The sequence below is a fragment of the Bactrocera tryoni genome, chromosome 2 (genome assembly GCF_016617805.1).
Source record: "Bactrocera tryoni isolate S06 chromosome 2, CSIRO_BtryS06_freeze2, whole genome shotgun sequence".
Lineage (NCBI taxonomy): Eukaryota > Metazoa > Arthropoda > Insecta > Diptera > Tephritidae > Bactrocera > Bactrocera tryoni.
In genome coordinates this window covers 84,069,937-84,095,887 of record NC_052500.1, presented here as the reverse complement: position 1 = coordinate 84,095,887, position 25,951 = coordinate 84,069,937, and the positions used below count along the sequence as shown (strand labels likewise).

At 38.7% G+C, this 25,951-nt stretch overlaps 1 protein-coding gene and 1 non-coding gene across 2 annotated transcripts in view; both read right to left on the bottom strand.

Annotated features, from left to right (window-relative positions):
* Positions 1-25,951, bottom strand: part of LOC120769106 (centaurin-gamma-1A) — a 289,994-nt gene that overhangs the window by 183,134 nt on the left and 80,909 nt on the right. The gene's annotated exons all lie outside the window — the stretch shown is intronic.
* On the bottom strand, positions 13,753-13,825 carry Trnak-uuu. Its single transcript has one exon. It is a non-coding gene; the product is annotated as a tRNA-Lys (tRNA).

Below are 25,951 nucleotides of genomic sequence, written 5' to 3'. Positions count from 1 at the left end.
TCCTGACATATTACATCTAACCAGCCAATGTGCTAACCTGTGCTGAACTCGCCTCTAAGGTACTGAGAGTGAGAACAGTGAAGTTAGAAACAAACGATCAATGCACAGAGAGCGAAAGAGAGTGCAGACTAGCAATAGAAAAAGAGAAAATGTACGGTGTGGGAAGAGAATTACGACGACAAAGTGACGATCGAAGCAAAATATTGGAGCAAACGAACTATTTATACAACGAGACCTATGTATGTTACTACTAAAATAGATAGCCGTAAGTAATTTTATAATCTGAGTGGATTATTGACTAATGACAACTAATGAGAAACTAAAATATGAGCATACTAATCGTAAATTAATAAATTTATTTGTTTGTGCCATCCATCTTACTATAAATTATCATTATGGGCTTTCACATTCATTATTTGACAAATAAATTATCTTTACCTTAAGGCGCCTTTCAACAACTTCGGATTAAGGCAAATTATTTGTGTACACTTGTGCGTGCTTAGCTTTACTGCCTAAATTTACGATATACAAATTTATTGCCTCCACTTACACTTCAAAGTCGTCGAAGCAATACAAGTTGCATTTTATCACAATTTCCAGCAATTACACTAATCAATTATCGCAAAGCTTTTGAGCCGCTTATCTAATCACAGCTGGCAGCAGCCAAGCCAAGCATATGGAGTCTGTTTGAATGTGTATTGTTCCAAAGCATTGACTTTCTTTAATGAAATGAATATCTAACGAAACCCACTTGCAATTAAGAAAATTGCACACACTAAAAGACGACAAGAAGAAGCAGCAAAAGCAGTAGCTACAGCAGCCACCGAGATACAATGCTGTCTGGGGTAAATGATGAGTGAAATGAGGGCAAGCGCCTTGTACGGCCGTAAAACAATTTAAAGCGAGCGTAATGCCACGAAGTGGTTCATTGCAAGTGAGCTGGTGCATTGCCGTTGCAACATCGAATGAAGACGCGCCCCGCCGAATGCCTACAATTTTATCAGATGTTGTCGACAAGCTCAAATTAATTACACAACGTTGCGTAAATAACAGAAAAATGAGCGCGTCGCAGTTTGAAGCGAAGTTGAATGTCTGATGGAGACTTAGATACAATAAAAATAAAGTCATAATAAAAGCGGCCTGTAAATTATTTCAATCCCGGTGGTGGAAGTATGGACATATACCAAATGGCTCAGAGAAGTTGTAGAAGTCATCACTTAAAAATATCAATTGGTCTATAACTACACACATATATTCATGTAGACCTTTATTTTATCAAAATTTTAGCATTTGTTTAGAATAGGAAGGTCTTGTACAAAAGTATTACCAATTTGAAGCTATAGTACTTTCCAATCTTTCTGGTAATTCGTTGATTCTATCCCAATTCACTCAGAATGAATTTAACAACTTCTTGATAACCTGATGTGAACCGCATTTCGGTGAGGGCGGCAAGGTCTGAGATATAAGGCGGTCGAGCAAAACCTTCCAGCCGCTGTTTTTCAAATAGTTTTTAACCGGTCTTGCAACAGAGGCAGAGCGTTGTCATGATGAATAATAATAGCCTCGTTGGTAGCGTTCGACATCAATAGTTTCAATATGTTTTAGAAGCCCGCAATATACCCCCCTCGTACAAACCACCAACCAACCAAATACGATGACTTTCGAGTGAGGTTTTCTTCAAATTATCTGGACTTCAAACTCATAATATTTATGGAATTTGAAAAGATCTACTGTTTGAGGGTGTTTTTTCCGATTTAGTATATCGCATAGGTGGTCATTGACAAAGTGGGTCTTATCTCTTTTAAGAAAAGTCTTGGCTACACAAATTAATTAATCTTTTCTCATTAACTATGTATATATAAAAAGGAGAACACGCAACAATTATTGCAGAACCTACTAAATGATGAAAACAATGGATGAAATTTCGAAACTCAAAATCAACACTGTTTCTCTTTCATCAAAGGCAGCATTATCTGCTAAAACACACTGAATTGGCAATAAGATTGCGTTGGCGGCAAAATTAATAACAATAAACCATGTGTGGCTGAGAGCAAAGCTATCGTCTGCAACACTTGTCAGCAGCATTGTTCTATGCGGCTTGGGCGACGCTTTTGATACTTTAAGCTGAACTCAGAGAAGCCGCACCGATGCAGTTTCAGTCTGCTATGCCAACGCCGTTGAAATGGAAAACAAGCTAATAACTTGGTTAATACCAGCAACAAAAACATACCCAAATATCCATATTAGATTGCTCAAATGCTTGTGAAGCGATACGAGTACGCACTCCACCTATTTCATAACCGTCTGCATCTTCGTGTATGTTCAAGCACATTGTTCTAACAACATAATATAACATTAAGATGCTTTTCCGCCTCAAAGCGCCTTGGCTACATTGTATTACCGTAGCAATTAGTTGAGCTCGGGAGCTCGGGAACCCAGCGCTGGCTGATAATCGAACTGCCGCACTGTGTCTGATGCAAGGCTGATAAGACACAGCACAAAACGTTTTATTATAATGAAAACAGTTCATTACCGCAGCACTTGGCTGTACGTACACGCTTCATACCGTTAGCTAGTGCCACTAACTCTCACCGTTGCACTGCCAAATGAGCTTCGAATTATGGGCGGTAGTGGGCTAATGGCTGAGCCAACAAACAAACATAGAAATTATGCATTGTCCGGGAGGCGGCGTTGGCTGGCTGCTAGTGGCTGTTTGCTTCTGCAGTGGCGAAGTTTACTTAGTAATTAAGAAAATGACAATTAGTCAAGTGGACGTTTTGTAGACGAAATGAAAGATTAGAAGCTCAGATAGTAATTGCCTGGCCTGAGGATAGGCGCAGTAACGCTTACGTAAATGGCAAAGCATATACATACATATTTATCTGTTTAATCTAGCGTAAATGTAGAAAAACCCCAAGGATATTTGCGCAATGAAGTAAAAGATTAATAACTATTTGATAGAAGCCAAATCTGAAGTGGATTTGCTTAGACAAAAACTTAAAAAAAATTAAATGCTTTGGTTGGCAAAGCACTAACTATTAATATTCCTTCACCTGTGTATGAATAGGTAGATAGGTTGGCAGAGTGGCTGCCTAACGACGCACCTAGACCTTTAGTGGGCCCATTGTGTTACTACTGGGACTCTGACCCTCTTCTATCTGAAGTTCAGCATTACGAAAAGTATTAACAGTGCAACTTTCGAGGTATTGTCAAGAAACCCTCGACCGAAAGTTGCGACTCTTTTCCAATATAGAGCCTTGCATTCGCATAGAAAATATTCTATAGTCTCCTACTCTTCTTGCTCTACAACTTCTTCAATAGTCAGTATATGGCGTTATTCCATTAATCCATGCGCCTTTGTCCGCCATGCCCTTTTCCTGCTCTTTTCTGGAAAGGAAGGCGACATTGAGGATCGCGTTTAATTCAACTCTATAGAATTTCGAAAATCCGAGGTAATGGGAATATAATATAGAAACGGGAGCTTTCTAAGTATCATAGAATTCCCCTTGTTTTTGACGACTAATCTGGATAAGGAAGCGAAGCAAATGGGTTTGGTAGTGAACGAGGGCAAGATGAAATATCTCCTGTCATTAAGCACTCGCGACTTCGCTCCCACGTTACTGTTGACAGCCATAACTTCGAAGTCATAGATAGTTTCGTCTACCTTGGAACCAGTATTAACACTAACAACAATGTCAGCCTCGAAATCCAACACCGAATAACTCTCGTCAACAGGTTATACGACGACATTGACATAGTTCAGCGAATTAAGAAACAGCGGCTACGCTGAATGGATGAAAACGCTCCAGCTCTGAAAGTATTCGAGGCAGGAAGGCCTCCATTTCGTTGGAGAGATCAGGCGGAGAGGGACCTGGCTGCATATGATAACTGGCGAAAACGACTGGCGCGCTGTTGTAAGCGGTGTCTACGCCAATAAAGAAAAATAATAATATGGAGGTTTCCTTTCGCCTAAGAGCTGACTTGCTGCCAGTTGCTTACAATACAAGTCTGTTGGCAGTAAGTATAAAATTACGTTTACTGTCTGGCTTGGCGTTGTCCTGAGAGCTGTGGGGATGAATTGAACCTACAAACACTGACATCCATGAGCACCATATGGCAAATGAAGCTTACAGTTCAGATAATATAGTTGAGGAACTCTCTAATATTATATACCTCCGGATATCACCTCAGGCTCTTTTAGGAAAGCTAGATACCCCACTTGCTTTTAAGCCAGTTTACTTTATCAGGCACACGAGTATCTGAGTGGTACAAAGCATTTGGTGAAGTCATCGGAAACTTGTTAACACTGTTAATGACGATAGTATCGAAACGGTGAAATCGTCCTGTCGGCATCAGAGAAATAACAAAGGATCTCAACATCCCTTATGAATCACCTATAGTGCTTTCTGTTTGAAGAGTGTCAATGCTAGACTCATACCAAAAGAGCTGAATCTTTTCGAAAAAAACATCAAGCAGAGGTCGCAAGCAAGATGCTTGGCTGAGAAGTTGAGAACCGTACATTCATCATCAGCATTTTTACTGGTGAGGAAACGAGAAAATTCGCTGCTGAAACTGTCCAACAATCTAGTGAATGTTGCTCCAAAAACGCGCCAATGATCGACAAAACTAAATACCTCTTAAGGCTCTGGAGACCAAGTTATGAAGTGTTGGCATGCTTGTAGTTATTGGCTCAAAAGGAGCGTATCTTGAAGACGATAATAAATCTTAACATGCTTTTTAGTCAGTCCGGGTCAAATTTAATCAGATTGTATACTTAAAAATCTACTCAAACATTAAAATTGAAAAGGTATACAAACAAGTGGGCACTTGGTGCATTATTATGTCTTGACTAATTTCCGGGTTTCTGAAGCTTTAAAGCTTACCGCCTGCAAACAATTTAAAATATTTAACTTTCCTTTTAATGTTCTAACTTTTTTGAACTTTTTTGAAGTGACCTAAAACCTTTTGTAAACCGGTTAAAATTAATTTTCGTTGGGTGATTCCACCGCTGCCTGCTCGCACTCAAACAACACCTTGGAGCAGTCACGTGACCACACAATAAATGCATTCAAGCATAAACGACAAAGCACCGAATAAATATTTAAAGCAAATATTTACAGTGCGCGCCAGCAGTATGCATACTCAAATATGCAGGATGGGATTGAGTTGCGTGTAAAAGAAATAAAAAATGCCACTAGGAGTTGAGCACGAAAGGCCGCCGCCGGTGGTTCGTTGCCACCGTTGCCGCTGCCACCTAAAGCCACTATGTTGAGCGTCGATTTATTTGCTTTAATTGAATGTTAGCCTACATCCATAGAAGTGGCGGCGCTAGCCAATGGCACTCCTTACGCTCTACTGCCGTTCGCATTTCAGGGAGTTGCTTCAGTTAATATTGCTGTTGCATGGTGTGCGTTGGGCTGTGCGAACATGTGCCTGAGTACTCAGCCAAGTGGCACAAGTGTTTCGATTTTGCACATATTCTACGCCGCCTAACCGCCTAACCGCCCGCCCGCCTGGCTGTTCATGGAAAAAAGGTTTGGTTTTCAATTTTTTTACATTTGGGCCGCCTGCTTACAAGTACTTGATATCCTTTTTGTGTTTTGAGGACTCTTCGTTTTTTGTTTCTCTGCGTTTTATGCCATGCACTTGTACATGATTACATGATTCTTTCGTGCTGGCCTTGCTCTTCATTTGGCGCGCCGACTGCGTTCGCATGTGTGTGTGCGAAAATGCCAGTGTTTATGCACGTACAATATTGTACATGTATTAGTTGGGGCACCGCATACATGCCACTAACAAATGATGTGTTTGAATTTGCTCACAGGAGTGACACTATAATATCAGCGAGCGCAAGTGCAGCAACAACAGCAACCACACTTCAAGCATCGACTAAATGAAACCAGCACAAGAAGCCCCGGCTGTCACGAATATTGCGTGTTGTTGTTGTTGTTGTTGTTTGGGAAGCCATTATGGTACGTGTAGCATGTGTGGCAAGGATAATCGCTTGTGTACTTACCAGTTAGCTTACATGGTAATTTAACAATTTAAGCAGCGCTAATACCCAGTGCGAGGGGGAAGCGCGTGCTGGCATTGCTTTCGAATCGTAAAACTACTCAACCGTTAAAAAATGTGAGAACGGCAATTTTGGATGTCATAAAATTTGACGTGGCAATTCGATTTTTGGCAAATGTGCAAAAGTTGCTCATCACTCTCCGCACTGGCTAATAGACCATACCGAATTTGGATCTTCATAAACGCAATGAGAATTTTTAGAATGGGAAAAGGTTCTTTAAAGGGATTTTATGGCTCATAACGTTTTTTGGAATACATTTTTGACAATGAAAAATATATTTTTATTTTCGCTGATTATTGCAACAAATATATTTTCTATAATCACTATAAAATGTTCAATCAAGACCCTTTTTTATACTCTAGCAACATGTTGCTACAGAGTATAATAGTTTTGTTCACCTAAGACTAATCTCTGCCAAATGTTGTGCGCTTGTATTTCTGAAGTAGCTAAAGTGCATTCGGTGATTACGATGAATGAATTATTCCATGAAAACGCTCCAGCTCTGAAAGTATTCGATGCAGTACCCGCCGGGGGAAGTAGAGGAAGAGGAAGACCTCCACTCCGTTGGAGAGATCAGGTGGATAAGGACCTGGCTGCACTTGATATCCTGAATTGGCCAAAATTGCCAGAAGAAGAAAGATTGGCGCACTGTTGTTAACTCAGCTACAACCGAGCAAGTGGTGTCTAGGCCATTAAAAATGAAGAAGATATTATTCAACAAAGAAATTCCATTAAATTATATGTGCGGAATCAAATTTCTAGTGTCGAAACTTTCAGAATGTTTGGTGATAATTGTTTGTGGCGAGCAAGTGTTTTTGATTGGTACAAATATTCAAAAAAGGTCGAGAACGGGTTGATGACGAACTACGTTCGAAAATAGACGACCAATCGGCCGAATATCGTTCCAAAGGTGAGTCGAAGCCGAAAAAACCACGTCAAAGCAGGTCAAAAATCAAGGTTATGTTGACAGTTTTCTTCGATTATCGAGGTGTGGTGCACTCCGAATTTCTTCTGACGGGCCAATCCGTCAACAAGGAACACTATTTGAGTGTTATGCGTCGTTTACGCGTAGTTATTCATAAAAAGAGCCCGGAATTATGGGCCGACAACTCTTGGTTTTTGCACCACGGTAATGCTCCGTCGCATACTGCATTGATTCTTCGTGAGTTTCTCGCAAAATTTGCAACCAATATGGTGCCGCAACCACAGTATTCGACAGATTTACCTCCGTGTAATCTTGGAGGTAGCAGTAGTGTGGGCTAAAAATTTGAAGAAATTCGCTTATAACAAATCGCCATAAAAATCGTTGTCTCAAAACCGGTATAAGAACTATAGCCTTTCAGACAAAGTTCCCTTGTTTTGGCCCCCCGCAAACCAACCCGGTCAAATGGGAGTGCTTTATAGAAGCCAGTGTCAAAATAATACGAACGTTGTGGAACGCCCACATTTAGACAAAAGCTCATACCTCGAAACCTACTCGAACGATTTTAAGCAATTTAGATATGTAGGTGTAACATTGTCATAACATTCCCATAGTATAGTGCGACAATGGGTGAAATCAGACAAAAAGACGCCTACTACCATTCCATCTGATTCTTTCACTTTCCTGTATAAAAATAAAAGGCAATCAATATTTCTGGAGAAAAATTTTCACAAATACTGCGTTTGAGGTGTGCCACATTATGACCAAACATTGTCCAAGCCGGACCTAAACTTTTCAAAAAAACTACAGATACCGAATATGATCGCCAATTCTTATTGCGAACTTTTCTCCACAAATATCGGCCAACCTCTCATTCCTATTGAAATTCCGATTTTATAAAGTATAAAATGTTCGGTTACACCGAACTTAGCGCTTCCTTACTTGTTAAATACTCTTCTTTGAATAAAAAAACGGAAGGGTCTCAGCTGCGTCATTCTTCCGGGTTTTCTAATCGCCACTATAAAATACGTAGAAAACGCAGTACTAAGTAGTAGAGACAGAAATAATAATGCTCGTGATATGGCGATATCAAGCGTTGCCAGCTGCCGTAGAATTTCCACCGAACATTATTTAATAAAGCTTTGTGTGGAAAATTTTACGGCATTCAGCGACAAAAGTTTCAGCTTACAAACTTTATTTGCAGCAGTCAATATCCTCGAGGCAAAAACAAAGCGACGCAGCAAACAACGAAGGGAAGGGCAGGGCGGCTTCCTCTTCGGAGAACGCTACGAGCAACAAACAAGCGCAGAAAGCGAGAGTTTCCAGGTGAGCATAAGGAAATCATGAAAAAGTAACGGTGCTAGCGGCAGCGGAAGTGACAGGTGAGTAAGCGCGCAAGCATCTCTGAAAGTAACGCAAAAGTTTATGAGCAAACACCGGCTGCAGGAAGGATGGGTACGCAGTGAAGAAAGGGTGCAAGTGGCAATCGGAAACTTATGTAAGTAAATGCTTGCTTGCGCACTTGCGACAGGGCGGTCTGTCTTGAATTATGTCGCAGCAACGTGCGCAATGTTAAATTAATAAAATTACAGTCACAAGCGAAAGCACACGCGCCACACACAACACTCACATATACACACGCATACTTAGATAGATGTGGAGTTACAGAAATAAAAATGATTCAGGCGATGTCGCAAAGTTTTGCGTTCAGCGTGGCAATGCGGAAAATGTAACTGGTTAACCGTTGAGAGCAGGCTGCGGTATGAGCTGTGCGTCTGCGGGCTGCTGCGCACAGCTGGTGCGTCGAAACTTTTGCCAGGAGCCGCCGCTGCATGCGAAGCCAAATAGCGCCAGAGATTAGGTAGTCTAAGTGGCCGTTGAAGTCCGTAAAGTGTCAGTGCTTAAGGAGTTTGTGCATGAAGAAACTTTTACTTAGAGATATATGTGAGACGAGACATAAGGACGTATGAGGGTGTATGTGTGTGTGTGCGTGATTTGAACATTTTTGAAATTTTAATAAATAGCAAACGCAGCAAAGCTGTGCTAACAAACTTTAATTAAGCTTCAGCTTGGCATGGAAATATCTGAATTATGGAAAGCCATATTACAGCGGATTACGAACATTATGAGCGCATAAAAGCTCAGTGGAATAATTGAAGGAAGTGATTTTGCAAAGCAAATCGAGACCTTAAAAGCGGACTTACTGAAGTAATATACCATATCAAATTTGACCCGGACTGGTCCATTTTAACGCATATCGCCAACTGAATCGATAAATTTCTTTTCCTGGATTGACGTTCGCAGTTTTGTTCTCCCCATGTCAATTAGTGTTTGTTTGGTAGCAGTTTTTTTACAACATGAGAAGTTTATCTGGCAATTTTTACCTTTAAAAAAAATTTAACGAGTTTGCTTGATCCAAATTGTCTAAAAATCTAAAAAAATGTTATGTGGAGTCTACATTATTACAAACACCAGTATTCCGTGAAGGTCTTGAAGTCAGTGAAAACTTGCCCTACGCGAGTCGTCCATCCATACAGAGAGATAGCAGAGTACATATGTATATCAAAATCTCTTATGGATCGACTCAATACAATTTGGTTATTGTCAATGTTAGACTCCTACCAAAAGTCGTGAATCTTTCGCAAAAGAGATGCTTAACAACGGAGCTGAAGACCTTAAGTGAGGTTAGGTTAATCTGGTAAGCCAATAAGCCACGCATAGACCAGTTTTGTCCTCTGCGATACCAGATGGAGTTTGTGTACTTCCAGTTTACTATTTTGCACATGACTTTTGCAGTTTTGCACCCAAGTAGCTCGATCCATCGGGTTTTGATTTTCTTCACCTTCCTTCTGTCGAGATCTTCGTTTAGACAATGCATGGTTTTGCCAATGTTTATCACGTTTTCTGATGTTAGCCGTACACCATTCTTGGCAAGCTGGTCCACTATTTCATTGCTCTCGATGCCTTTGTGGCCTTAGCACCCAGTAGATGTGAAGTTGCTTAGTTCTGGCAACACTTTCCACTGCTGCCCTACTTCCCAAGACATTCCTGGCCGATATGCGGTATGAGGTTACTACTGCATTAGAGGCCAGTTCCGCTGCTTTCGCAATTGCAAAAACCTCAGCTTGAAATCGAGACATGGGTTTTTGAATACGGCATCGAAATTTCCCGAAAATGTAGCAAATCGCGCTCTAGAAATGAACCGAAACCGAAAAAATTAACGTCGAAGCCGGTCAAAAATACGAGTAATGCTCAACGTAGTTTTAGATTACCGTGGTATGATTCACCATGAATTCGGTTCACATCATAAACGTACGGATTTGTGAGGCGAAAATTGCATGGATTTTTCACCATGACAAGCGCCATCAGATTGACTGACTTTGGCCAAACACGGAACGAGAGTCATTGCTCAGCCGACGCATTGACTCCCTGTGATTATTGCTGCTTTCGATACTAGAAAATTCCGCTTCGAGTGGCGTATGCATGTGTCCCTTAAAGTCATTCGCTGAAGGCACTACAGGTCAACCCACCCAAGGTTTATTACAAATGCATGGAAAATTCGATTATTTGAAGGCCATAATAAAGATTTGTATAAAAATATGTGAAAATGTATTTTCTTTGTCAGTCAAATTTGATTTGGTTTGATTAACACAATCGTTACCGTGCCTATTGAACTCTCCCTCTCCGCCTCTGTGAGGTAACAACAAGAGCAGAAATGAAAATGCAGAAATGTGCAAATATGTAGTCAAGTATCTGTCAGCGATATTGATTTAACCCATTTCAATCAACCGACAATGCCGTATATAAAAGTTTACCGTTTTGCCGTAAACCTAAAATTTTGCTGCTAATCATATTTGACCACTAAGTGAGTGCCTGACAACAAACCCGTATTAATATGTAGCACCATCATCATATGGAGTGATGTGCACATGTAATTCGAATAAAAATCTCGCCTGAATCTGTCAGCTACACGTTTTGGCACAAATTGAAAAGTTAGTTATGGGCATTAAAACGGTAATGAAACCGCAGCTATGCAACAGACCGCAAATGAACGGAAGAGCAATATGAAAAAAGCGCAAATGGAAAAATAATAATAACAATTGAAGAAAAACTTGAAAAATATGCTCGTGCGGTGGGAAGTTGGAAAATTGAGATGGAAAAAAAGCAACAACAATGAAAGAAAAAATCATGTAAAATAAAAATCCCCAGGCAAGCGGCCACTCAGTCAGCGAATAAAAGGCCGATGAAACCAAACAGCTGGCCAACGTGAATCCTCACATACAAACATACATATGTACAAGCACTACATTTGTACAAAAAAAACATATAGTAGCTGAATAACAGAGCAGAGCCCGGCAGACAAGTAGGCAGTAGGTAGCAGACAGACACGGAGTCACATAAAGACAGACACCAGTATCTTGCAGCATGTGTACAAACGAATGACTAAAGCGTCGGTTATAACTGCGCTCGCCGCCAGCTTCTGTGTCGTTTTGCAAGCTTTGCGCGCCCATTCAGGTGTCAATGAACGCGTCTGAAAAAAATGCGATAAAATTTATTAAACTAAAAATAGCAAAATACAGCAAAGAGGAGGTGGGGGGCAGGTAGCGATGGCGTCGAGATAGGCGAATGGGTACAAAGATGGACTTAGATAACAAATTTGAGCAAAAAGTAAATGATTTGCAGCAGCAAAAATATGTGTGAGCAGATACATACACACATTTATATAATATACACATTTGTTAATATATATATAAATATACATATATGTATAAGGTTGTAGATACACGCTGGCTTATCGGAATTTTGTTAGCGCAGTTATTTCCAAATCGTATATTGAATTTAGCGTGAATGTTGTAAAATACAGCGCTCGATGTAAGCTTGTGAGCCGACCGTTGATTTGTGTTACCTCCATGCCGAAATGCGTAACTGTTTGTAGTGCTAGTCTCGGATGTGTAACCAAACGCATTTTTCAGATACCGTTCCGCGTTGCTGAATATGTGGTGAATCATTGGAGCGCAACTGGTATGCTGAGCATACATGTTTCTTTGTTGTTGTTAGTTAATGCAATTCAATTTTATTTTCCATACATTATTTTCTGTGGTTTGCGCTAAATTATAATTTTTATACCCTGAACAAGGTATAATAAGTTTGCCGCGATATTTTTAAGCCTATAAGGAAACGGCGGAGATCCTATAAAATATGAAAAATAGTATATAAGCGATCAGCGTGACGAACTGATTCGATTTAGCCAAGTCTGGCCTGACCTTTTCTATAAACGCGAACTAGTCCCACAGTTTTTGAGATATCGAACTGAAATTTTATACCCGTATTTTTTCACTAAGAAGCTGCTCATTTCCAAGGCAGCCCTACAATCTTGGAAGAAATTGTTGAGATCGACCCACTGTAGAATATAGCTGTCATACAAACAACCGACCAAAATCAAATCCTTGTATGAAAAGCTCTTTTATTTGGCGAGATATTTTTACGAAAATTTGTATAGATTTTTTTTCGATGCAACGCTAAAATCTCAGAAGAAATTTTTCAGATCGGACCACTGTAGCGTATAGTTGTCATACAACTGACTGCCAAAATCAAGGTGTTGTATGAAAAACTTTTTAATTTGTCTAGATATGACCACGAAATATGGTATAGAGTATTACAGAAGGCAATCCTAAAATCTCCAAACATATTGTTCAGATCGGACCACTGTAGTATTTAGTTGTCATACAAACTAACCGACCAAAATCAGTTCCTTGTATGGAAAACTTTTTTATTTGGCGAGCTATGTTAAGGAAATTTGCATGGATTATTTTTCGAGGCAATGCTAAAATCTCAGAGAAAATTGTTCAGATTGGACCACTACAGCATATACATAGCTGCTGTACAAACTAACAAATCAGAATCAAAAAACAGCGGTTTTCATATTCTTTTATGCTACAAGAAATGCACCTGTGCCGGGTATTATATTCTCCGGTGTAGCCGAACCTAACGTTTCTTTCTTTTTTCTCTTTTAATTCATAGATTTTCTTTTTATGAGGCAATATTTATATGTTTTATTATTGTTATCTTTAATTGCATTGCTTTTATAGCGCAAAGTTGTACAATTGCTGTATAATAAATTCTTATTTTTAATTAATATTTGCTATTTATTTAATAAAACATTATTACGCACGCATCTATATACATTTATGTATGTATACTTCAAACTCTAATCGCCACATATCACTTGTTTACGATAATAAGCATCTTTTGCGCCTATTTTCCACACTGAGAGCAACAACACTTTCAACACACTCAACTGCTTGAAATAAAAATAGCAAATAAGGCTTCAGCACAAAAGGCCGCGACCATAAAAAAAACTCGAAGTATTGCAATAGGCATAATAAACATGAAACGCTGGACAATTGTTACAATAATAACAACTGTGAATAAGCAAATGTCAAAAACGTCAGCACAGCTACGCTATGTGGCATGATTAATGTGGGGCACGGACGATTTTTTTGTGCGAAATGCTACAACTCACTCAACAACTCAGTTGTTTAGCGCTGCTCCACTTGCCAGAGAAGAGCATTCAGTGGCAATTTGTTATAGGAATTTCTATTTCAACCAAAGCAGTAACTGCAGGCTATGGAAATGTTCCAGTTAAATGCTGTTGTCGGCATAAATTTAATACAAATGTGTAATACTTAACAATTATTTTAAATAATCAAAAGAAAAATAAATTAATAAACATTTAAAATTAAAAAAAAAGTTCTATCGCCCGAGCAGGGACTTGAACCCTGGACCCTTGGATTAAAAGTCCAATGCTCTACCGACTGAGCTACCCGGGCACATATTTTTACTTTGTCAAAGTGATCATAACACAGCAAGCAGCTATTTTCTGTGTGAAACGAACACACACACATCGACAATTTTGTCATGTCTTTTTCATGTTGGAAAGAGGATATAATTAGAATAAACTTATTTAAAATTTAATGTCACGTTTCTAATTGGAGGGGATTTATGGGCGCACTGCTGTTAGATGAGGCATGAGCTTTCACAAGTACTATTGGACTTTCATTTGAAAGTATCTATTGCAGGTTAAGGGAAAGTTTAGTTGAGTAAGATTTTTAATTATTTATGCATTTTTATTAAGGGGGTATTTATTCTGCTCCATAAATAAAAAGAAAATCGATTTTTTTATATTTTCAAAGTTTAACTATTCACGACTATGTCTATGAGAGAATTTTTCAAATTTAAAACTATTTTTAGAGATACAGGGGCGAAAATTGAAATCCGTACAAGTAGTCAGGTAGCAGTTACGGCGATAGCATCATGTAGGTGTAAGATTTGATTGCAAAGAGATTTTTTTGCATAAATTGAAGAAATATTATTTATAAATCAATAATTATTGGTCTGTTTCTTGAGACATACAATTTAGAAAGTGAAAAAAATATATAAAACATGCCAAACCTAAAAAAATACTTCTGATGATAAGACCAAGATTTTAAAAGTAAATCTTAACATACGGAAGGTCGGTGGAAAAGTTGGATTCAGGAAGTCTGCCGTTGAGAATTTTTTGAAAAAAAATTCAACACAGTAGAAGACCAGGCTCAGGAATAGCAAGGAAAACCTGTTTTAGGGAATATCGACAAATAGAACGCACTAGCCTAAAGAGATCATAGAAGACTTTGGAACCGAAATCACTGCTAGATCTAGAACATGCTCCGGGATGGGATGCTGGCTTGAATGCTCGACGACTCGCAAAAAAAAAACACTTTTGATGGTTAGTATCAATTGTTATTTCATTAACAATATTAATTGTACCTTTTTCTATTTTTTCTAGATAGAAGACTTCTTCTCAAAAAGTAGTTCTTTTACGTTAGAATGGCAAGGTAACAGCCCAGATCTAAGCCCCATTGAGAACGTCCAGTATATTATGAAGACCTAAGTAGCAAAGAAGAGACCCAGTACATTAGCTGAGTTGGATAAAATTCTCGAGGATGTTGGGTATAACGAAATCGCAGCACAAACATTGCAGAATTTGACAAATTCAATGCTGCAGCATGTTAAGGCCGTTATAGAAAGTAAAGGAGGCTCGACAAAATATTAGTTTTAAGATTTTTGGTGTGTCTCATATTCACTTTACCTGACGATTAAAAATTATTTTTGTAAAAGAATTAGTATTAATGTTATGTAAACATTTATTATTCACTACTAAAACACCAAATATACAAAAATAGCAGAAAAATACATTTTTATAAGAAATCATTTTTTTTCTTTCGTGTAACTTTATTTAAGAATATAGAAGCACACACAATATTAAAAATCAAAATCTAACTTAACGGAAAGAAATAAGAAAAACCATGAATTTTTAACTGCTCGGATTTCAATGTCTGCCACTGTATAGGTACTTTGCTGACCTGGCATCAGAACTGGTTCGGCCAGTTCGCGAAACTCCAACACAACTTTATCGAAACCGTCTTTTTCAAAACGATACACACGGTTTCATTTTAGCAGAATGCCTTTTATAGACTTGTCGATATCCTCTAATAAAAATTTTGACTATTTTAAAAAAAATCGAAACAGTCAAGAGTGGTACAAAATTATTTTTTTTCAGAGATTCGTCATTTCGTGCAAAAAAAAAAATTGTTGAGCTTTTCCGCAGAACCAGACAATTCGAAATTACTCTAGATTAATATTTTTTTGGTTTCAGATTGAGTGGAGCGTTGAAACCGTGGAAAAGGTTACGTGCCTATTTTTGAGACCCGCCACTGCATCAGTTGCTAATTTTTGAAATTATGAACATTACTTATTCTTCGATTTTCTTCTGTGTTCCAATGGTGTTAATAAATAAGTAAAAAAAAGAAACCATGTATTGCCTTTTTAAACTTCTCAAAATTATCTGAAATTCATGGCCCTAGACCAGAAAAAAATCATTCTTTAAGAGATGTTATGATTAGACAATATTTATGCATTTTCGACTTCGATTTTTTAGGCACTAAAAGCTTTTTTCGTTGGGTTTAGTTATTTTTTAGTAAAGAGCATTTCCAGTTTTTGAAATCCAGATTCTCCACTAGCTGCAGCAAATTTAAAGCTACATAAATTAAATTTTACTACCTATTATTATGCTTTTATGTCTGTATATATATTTGTAAATAGGAAATAATGTCGTTGGGGCGCGTGAAGGACACAAGTGAGGTAAAAGGTAAGAGAGCAACAAACTGAAGAGATCAACGCTCCAAATCTGCTCCAGTTTCGTCGCTGGCGCTTTTCAAAGTTGGCTTTTGTGCTCGGTTGCACTGTCAAGTGACGTGCAACATCTGCAATGTTAACGATGACATTGTTGTTTATTAAGATTTTTTTTACATATTTACATACCTACATATATTTGTTGCTGTTTTTGATGCCTTCATTATTGCTTTTATTGTTGAGGGTAAAATGGGCAGCAAGATTTGTGGGGTAATAGAGGTTTATGGGCACAAACATGTATGCATGTATGTATGTGTGAATATGTAAATATTTGTGTGAACTCGCTCTACTAAAAACAAATGGATACGGCGCTGTCGTGCTACCCTCATAACTCCATCACTGTGTTGTTGTTGTTGTTTTGCTTTTAGCTGCTGTTTTGTGGAAATTGATGCAAATATGCTGCACAATACTTTTATTTGCTGCATATTTTGCCTCTTCACAGTGCCACCGCCGATACACGCCTTGACTCAGTCACACGATAGTTACATGTTTACATATCTATGTAGGTATGGTTGTAGGCATGTGTTGCTGCTGACAGCGAGCGCTGGCGAGCTGCCACACACTTGCAAAAATTCCCGCTTGGCAAGGTGCCATGAAATTCAAATCTGCCATCTTTTTCATTTATTTATTTATTTTTGTTGCATGCATTTTTAGACATGCTTGGGTGTGTATTATATTTATATCTCTTTGGATGTTTATTATTGCTGCAGCTCACATTTATTTTTATTATTTGAATTGAGAAAATTCAAAATACTCAACTGTCGCATTTATTTACTTTGATTGAAAGGTAAACCGTCTGTCGGCAATCAGCGTAACGAAATTTCAACGAAGTGGTAACATTATTTGCAGAATTTTGATTTTGCTATAACGATAGTGCGTCCTTGAAGGGCATTTAAGTGCCTAGAAAATACATTTCATTTAAGGGTTCTTGAAGTTTTAAATACTAAATCGTTTATTGTCAGAGCATTTTTGAGAGAGAATAGAAATTCTAAAATGTTGAAGGGCACATGATTAGATTGTTTTAAAATTTGAAGGGTATACATATTTAACTAACTCTATTTTAAGAATAGTAAAGTTTTTGAATAAAAATATTAAATATTTTTAGAATTGGAAAAGTTCTTCAGGGATGAAGTGATTCTGGTCTTTTCTGTGAATGAAACCGAAACAATCTCTACTAGAAGATATTGTCCGTAAAATAACCCACGGTCAAAAAAACTCAAAAAGTGACTAATGGCGGCGTTTTTTGCAAAAAAAAATTGGAATTTTACCCAACATTTTGGTCGTGGTTGGTCTGCCAAAATTCGATTTTTGACCAGGAAAGTAATTGTACTTATGTAGAACATACAAAAAAAAAATATTAGAGTGATCACATTTTTTGAGAAAGGTGAGTTCGGTTCGTTGTGGTATTTAAAACTCATATATATTGTGACAAAAAATACCCGGAAATTGTAAATAAAGCGAAACGATTCTTTCAGTCCTCGAAACACTTTTCATAAGAACTTTTTGGGATGGCCTTCAGCTCTTTTAGCGAATTTTGCTTTGTCTCTTGAAAACGTTCCATTCCGACGATTTTTGACTTGCCTTGATCATGCCTGATTAATTAAAATGCTATCCTTGAATGTGGAATCGGAATTCCTACTTTTAAGCATGTCCAAAGAAATCTTTGTACGGTACTCTTTTTGAAAAAAAAAAATATATATCTTTATCGGACGAGTCGAGCAAGAACGAGTTTCATACCCAAAATCTACCAAAATCATTCGAGCGAACTCGCGACAGATGTCGAGCTCTCTTGCCATCTCTCTAACACTTGCCTGACGATTTTCAGGCACCATATCCTTCACTTTTTGTAATATTCAATATTCAGTTAAAGAGATCGAAGATCGGCCAGAACAAAGCATGTCTTCAACGATCTCTCGACCATCTTTGAAGGCTTTGAACCGCTCGTAGGCTTATGTTTTAGATAAAAATTAATCACCGTAAACCTTTTCCAACATTCGTAACTATTCCGCACTCGAAATTTGGTTAGAAAGACAAAGTTTGAGACAAATTCTTGTTCGATATTTTCATTCATTGTAAAAATCTCAAGGCACTACAGAACAGTAGCGACTTACGCAGCTGCTGCTGTTATGTTTCAACCTCAAACCTGCGAAAGCTGAACAATGGATAAGTAAATGCCTGGATAATTCCATCTCACCTTTTTCTATACAACTTGCATAACTCGCATCAGTCAGTATTTTTAGTCTTACTGCATGAACATATCTTGGACAGTATCTAGTAGGGGAAAGTAATAGTTCAGTAGATCTCCTGCATTCTACTCTAGGCCGAAAGGACCTTGCAGCCGCACTGGAGCGGGTAGTCGACCAGCGCTTGCTAAGTGACACGTGGTCCTTTGGTCCAACACTAAAACGATAGATGCCAATGAAAATCTAACAGGGTCTCTTTCCGATGTAATTGGGGCAATGGTCCGCTTCTGGCTAGCTCATCCACTTTACAGTTACCAGCGATTCCGCTATGATCAGTTGCCCAAACGAGTTTGATGTGAAGTAGTTTGAAGCTAGTGCGGACAGACATTTCGGGACTAGCTTTGAGCGCTCAGTTAGCAAGCTCAGCGCTAGTATTGCCGCTCTACTGTCGGAGAGATTGCTTACAACCCTGAAGGAAGCTGCACTTCATAGATATACGTCTATTGCCGACTTAATAGCAGACACTTTTGCCTGAGTAGCAGTACATTGATCACAACCTAATTCCTGGATAACGGTACAATGGTCCGGCAACCTAACATTACTATTGACGCAGAGCACAAATCCCACAATAGTCTACGATACCGGAATTGACCCGGGTTTTTCCGGCGAAGGGTTTATTTCAAGTATTTGACCATGTTTGAATCGGTGAATAATAATTGGCGGAGAGCTCCTTACAGAAAACTCCGCCTAAAAGTTTTTCTCTGAACTTCGACCCATACGTGAACAAGCTCATAGCGCCTCTTCCCTAGCGACTCCTACACATATCCCTCGTCGATATATTTATTTGGATAGATGAATTTTAAGTCCAAATAAAGACCAAATGTTGTGTTATCTTTAAATTAAATAAATTGTATAACAGTAAATGAAGAAGTATCTTCATAATATTACGAAATTTTCTTTTTCAATTTGCCTTTTGTTCTACGCGGTTTATTTCAAAAACTGTTTTCGTAATTTTCGGCTGCACGCGAGGTTAAAAATAAATGTATTGCATAGCAAATAAGTCTGTTGTAACGGCGCGTAAGTCACGCTAGGCAGAACGAGCAATTAATGGCGAGGAAAAAATAATTACAAACATATGTACATAAGCCTAAATATTTTGTTTTTTTTACTCAAAACGCCGAAATGCCGAAACTAATAAAATTAGTGTGGACCTGTGTGCAGACATGTGTAAAAACGCTAAAAGCAAATGGGTCAACAATTTGCGCTAGCTTAAAATTCATATTTACACAACTCAAAATTTATTTAAACAAAACACCAGACAGATTGCATGAACTGTCAAAAATATTTGTTTTTCGTTTCGCATTTGTCTATTCATTAAGTATTTGCATTTGCGGGCATGGGCATCACACACGGCTGAGTCTGAGTCAGCCGAATTTTTACTAGCTGCACAAAATAAACACCGTAAAACTACTATAAAGCGGAATATGAACTGAAATGCCAGCAAAACGCACAAATTTGAATATTTGCCAACAAATTTCGAAAACATTTATTTTGTGTCTTCTTTTATTATTCATTACTTGTGCGCATAAAAATATGCATAAATATAGAGAAGCGCCTGAAAAAAGCAAGTGTCTGGTTGCAGACGCCGGTCCGCGGAAATGTCAACAAAACGTTGTTTTCGAAAATAAAAATAAGTATAAAGTAAACAAACGGTACACCAACAAAAGAGTTAAAAACATTTGCTTTCCAATTAATATGATAACGGAATTCAATGAGCGCTTCACTTGGTTATGGAAAAAATTCGGGTATTACGACTAAAATTTGTAAAAAAAAAAATGTAAAATTGTTGTAATCATTTTTTACGAGAGGAGTACTTTATTTTATTTGCCTGATTTTGTATTCGGGAGTTTTGGAACATTAATTATCTCGCTTTTTATAACTTCTTGACTAGAGTATTTCCCAAGATTTCCAAGCGATTCGTCGAACTCGTTTTCGAGATCTGATGTATTAACACAAAATTTCCTATCATACTTAGAGTTTCTGTTTCTACACATTTTATAGATTATTTATATATTAAACAGGGTATATTTTTTTTTTTTTTTTTTTTTTGACGTCGGAAACTCTATAAAGTATAATTATATATAAAGGACCAAACTGGTCTATGCTTATTGCCCTACCAGATTAACCTAACCTGTCCTAACTGATCGGTGTGACGAACTAAATCGATTTTTCCTTGAATGTCTGTTCCTTTCTCTCATTGTATGTACGTGAACTAGTGTCTCAGTTTTTGAGATATGGATCTGAAATTTTTCATATGTCCTTTACTCTCATATGGCTGTCATACAAACTGAACCATCGGAAACAAGTGCTTGTATGGAAAACTTTTTCATTTGGCGAGATATCTGCCCCAAATTTGGCACGGGTTAATGGCTAAGACAGAGCTAAAAACTCTAAAGAAATTGTTCAGAACGGATTACTATATATATCATATAGCTGGCGTACAAACTGAGCCATCGGAAATAAGTTCTTTTATATTTGAAGTTATTTTCCATTTGACGAGATATCTTGAAGATATTTGGCGTGAGGTATTGTCCAAGGCGTCTGTGTAATATTCGAAGAAATTATTCAGATCAGTTCACTTTGGCAAATAGTTGGCATACAAACCTACCGATCAAAATCGAGTCCTTGTATGGAAAACGATTTCATTTCAGAAGATATCTTCACGAAATTTGGCATAGATTATTGTCTAAGGGAACGATACAATATCTGAATAACTTGGAGAGCGGATCGCTATAACATATAGCTGTCATACAAAGTGACCGATCATTATCAAGTCTCTGTATGGAAAAATTGTTTATCTCAAAAGAATTCCTTACGAAGTTTGGTTTCTTTTCGTATTTGGTCAATAGATGTCGTTGTAGTCGTATATCGCCAGTGCTACCAATCACATTGTGTCATACTCATATAGTGTTAGAAAGGTGAGATTTTAAGCTTCACTTAACCAAAAAGGAAATAAATTCGGGGAAGTTGGAAAAACGTTACAGATGTTCAAAAATGAGTGAAAATAATGAAGTAATTCGCAATATTTTGAAATTTTTGTACTGTGAAGATGACTTTTTTGATCTACTTTTTCAAAGCTGATACTTCAGTGCTACCTTTCTGACAAATATCAATAATCAAAGTGTAGAAAAAAAGACGCAACGCACCTTAGCTGACAGCATACTTTAAAGCACTTAAAAACACCTTTGAATTTTTTATACTTACGCACCCCCGCTGGGGCGAAAAGGGGTTGAAAGCGGCGATAAAATTGTATGCAAATTCGTAAATGTGCTGAACATCAAAGTGCAGCAAATTTTCACGCCGCGTTGGGCTGATTAAGTTTGCCGGTTAGGCAAGCGCGCTGGCAAGTAGGCTGGCTAGCAGGAAGCGCGTTAAACGCGAGTTTGGCTGAAGCATGTTCGTGCAAGGAAGCCTACACTTAGGCGCTGCACTACTTCCAAATTACATTTGCATATTAAATTATGCGCGAAATGAGGTTGAACATCGACTGTCTGCCATAGGCCTTCAACGCGTGATTTCTCAATGGCCCCCGCCACAGCTCGCACTTTCGCTGGATTTAAGAGATTGTCATTTGCGCGCTACAAAGATGATTGCTCGTCGGCAATCACTTTAGGCGGAACTTCGCTTTTTATTAACCCTTGCTTGGCAGACTTCGTATAAAACGTTGGCAGTCAATATGCGCAACTAAATATGTGCTTATATAACGCGCCTAACGGTATGTATTACTGTAAAACTAAGTGTACATGTGAGCGAGCAAATGTCAATTCAAATAAGAGCTCCAATCACTCATACCCGGTACGAGGGCCCCGACGCCAAAGCTGCCATTACGATAATGCGCATATGTGCGCCAGACTTGGAGGGCGGAGTAACGAAAGGGTTGAGGGCCTTCACAATCACTTCACTGCAGCAAGCAACTGTAAACATTTGAGTGCGCGAAGGAGTTGTGGTGTTGGCCTTGATGGCAGTGGCATAGCTGTGGGAGTGTGGGTGCTCGCTTTGTCTACATTCGGGCGCATAATGACGGCCACATCAATGCGTACAACAATAACAAAAGCTTGAGCGACAAGCGCTACAATTACTATCACTGACAATGACATCGTCAAACAAATGATCCACCACCTCCTGCTGAAATGTCAGCGCCAGCAACCGCAGCGAATGCAAACACAAAAACAATAGCAAAGTGGCGAGTGGCGCCGCGCAGCGTGTAACTAACCCAATGCAAACAATTGTACTTCCGGCCACAGTCAATTATGTCGTTTGATTGTTTTGAGTACACAGCCACAAACATACATGAGCGCCACATGCTACATGCCACATGACACAGGTTAAAATAAGTAACATTTATAATACGGTGTAAGCGTTGTGTCTGCCAAGAAAGCGGCGTGTGGTTGGGCGGTTTTAAGTGCAGTCCGCGGCCTTTTATAGCCACTCATATAAACATACATAAACGCTTACATGTGGAAGAGTATGCCAAACAAAGAGCGAGGAGAAATGCTTTGCAATAGACACATGAGTGCTCACGATAAATGATCCCTGCGTAGAATACTTTTAGGCGCAGAATAGCGAACTCCACAGTTTTGTTTTGGTAAGGTGAAAGTCGATGAGTTTTTTTAAGAGAAATTAGCTTTTACAAATATTAAATCTTAATTACGTAGATAATAATAGAGAATCTTGAACAAAAAAGCTCAAGTAATGACTGCCTTTAAGGGGTTATATCCACTTGGTAATTTCCAAGAATCTAAGTTCTTGTCATGTATGTAAAATGCACGTTTATTTGAGAATATTCTTAGAAAATCTGAGATTGTCCCGAGAAATAGCTTCTGAGATATAAGCATATTTGTAAAAACTTTTTAAGTTTTTTTCCGAAATGCTGTCGTCAGAGTCTGTGAGTAAAATTGCTCTAAAACGACTGGACCAATCGACTTGAAATTTTCACACGAATTTCTTGGATAATATGACAGAAGAAAGAGGATTATTGATAATAATTTCAATTTTCTAAGCTACTTCGAATTGTCAATTTTTCACAAAAACCGATTTTTTTCGAAGCCGTCATTTTGTCAGAAATTTAAATTTTCACTGGTCCTTCGATCGATATATTAGATTATTTATGTTTTAAAATTTTATGTAATAAGGTCTTCCTAACTGCCAGACACCGTTTTCCAGAGGTCGATCTGAGCCGAGAACATGAAACTCCGTCTGTTGCCTCTATCCTTTTCGCGGATATGCCAGTTGTACATCCCAATTGTAGGTCGCTATGCACTTGCGTCTTTCCATGGGATGCGTGGGCACCCTTGCTTCCGTTGTCCACCCTTCGGTCTCGAATCGAAGGAGCTTTTCGCTGGAACATCATCTTCCATACGAACGACATGGCCTAACCAGAATCGTTGAATTTTTCTATATCCATATTCCATGTAGTGCTCATACAGTTCGTTGTTTCATCTTCTTGCTTTCTCACCTCTGCTCCTCGTCGTCCGTAATTCTGCACGGTATAATAGAACGGGAATAATAAGAGACTACTATATATAGAAAACATTTTTCTTCGTCGACAGAGGGATCTGATAGACAATTGAATACCAATCCCAAAGTTATTCTGCGCTTGATCTCCAGGCTTTGATTATAGGTGGAATTTATGCTGGTTCCGAGATTTAGAAAGTTTCTAACTTTTTCAAATCTATAGCTGTCAACAGTGACGTGGCTCCCAATAGGCCTTTAAGCCAAGACGTGAGGAATCTTTGTGGTCCATTGATGAAGACTCATGAGAGGGAACCACCCTGTCTAAAACCTCGTCTGGTATCAGTGCTCGGAGGGCTCTTTCCAGATTTTGACGGAGCTCATAGTTATGATCAACTTTATTTCGCATAACCGTGTAAGCTTCGCAGGGATACCAAATATAGACATAGTCGAATAGGCAGCTCATGTCAGTGGTATCGAAAGTGTCTTTGAAATTTACAAAAAGGTTATGGGTGTCGAGTTGTTTACCAAGGGTTTTCTTCAGGACTTGACATATTGAGAAAATCTGGTCGATGGTGGATCTGCCAGGTCTAAAGCCACACTGATAGATGAGTTTAAGTCCTCCGCACAATACTGTCGAAAGGATCTTATAAGCAATGTTCAGAATGCTAATCCCACGACAATTTGTGCAGACTGCGGTATCTTCCTTCTTACGCACAGGACAACGTACACTCATAGTTCTCGCATCTAGTACTCTACTACTCTAATCTAACCAAAACCAATTGTGCAAAATTGGATTTATTCTGTAACTTAATTACAAGTCGAAGCCTCCATAGGCAAACATTCAAAGAATTTCTACGCTTCAGAATTCAATGTGTCACTTCGCCTTGCTTGCCACAAAGCAACCGCAAATGTCGAAATTACTGAAATTTCTCAAATGTTCCCTTAAAGTCAATGTATCAATTCAAATTAATTTGCCACACCAAAACACCAACAATCATCTAAGCAGTGACAACAAATCCACTTCAATTTATTTGTATAATTAAATGAAGTTGTAATGGAAAAGAATCGATATGCCTGGGGTCATAAATCAATGTGTACAAAACTTTACGAGTTTGTTTGGGCCTTTTCGGTTTGTTGTTGTGCTACAACAAATTAAATGCATGCTTTACAATATTTAGATTGCAATTTAATTAATAAAGACAGGGCGCACAGACAAAAAGTCAGACAAACTGGCAGGCAGTCAGCCCGTCAAGGCGCCAAAAACAACAACTATGCGCGTTGTGAATGCCACCACACCACTTCGGCTTTGCATGCGACAATGCAAATTCAATTGATCACAGCCTGGGCAGCGAAAACTTCACCGTGTGCGAGGAGGGATGGCGCTGGAAAGCAAGCAACACGCACTGCACAGCGCGGGCATGCTTACATTTGTGCCAACGCGTTGCTGCGAACTAAGCTGTACATTTCCGCGAGGTAATTCCACTTGTAAGCCGACTTCCTTTCTGTGTCGTATTTTGTTTTTCTCCACTTTTTGCCCCTTTCATTTGTTATTTGTTCGTGAGCAACGAAAGCACTTATATTGGAGAGTAATTTGTATTTAGTAGTGCGCCTAAAAGCATGCTACCACACACAGACATACCCACACATACGAATTTACATGCTAAGCAAAACAAATAAATACAAGTGTAAGTGGGAAGGGCGCAGCGCAACAAAAGCAAGGTAGACCGAGCAAGCAAGGACATACGACACGAAAGAGCATGTTCGAGCACTTTGGCCGTGTGGCAGGCATGCGAGCGCATGTGTGTGTGGGTGTGCTAGTGTTGAGTGCGAACAAGAAAAATGGCATAAAATTTATTAAACTCTTACGTTTGTTTGCTAAACTGAGTGCCTGTTCCACATCGAGCTTGTAGTGTAGCATAAAAGGGGGAAGCATATCTCAGTGCGAGTGCGTGGGAGAGTGTGTGACTGCTTAAGGCGAGCAACAGCTAGAACTGTGCATTGCATACTTTTCACCGTGTAGCACTGCCA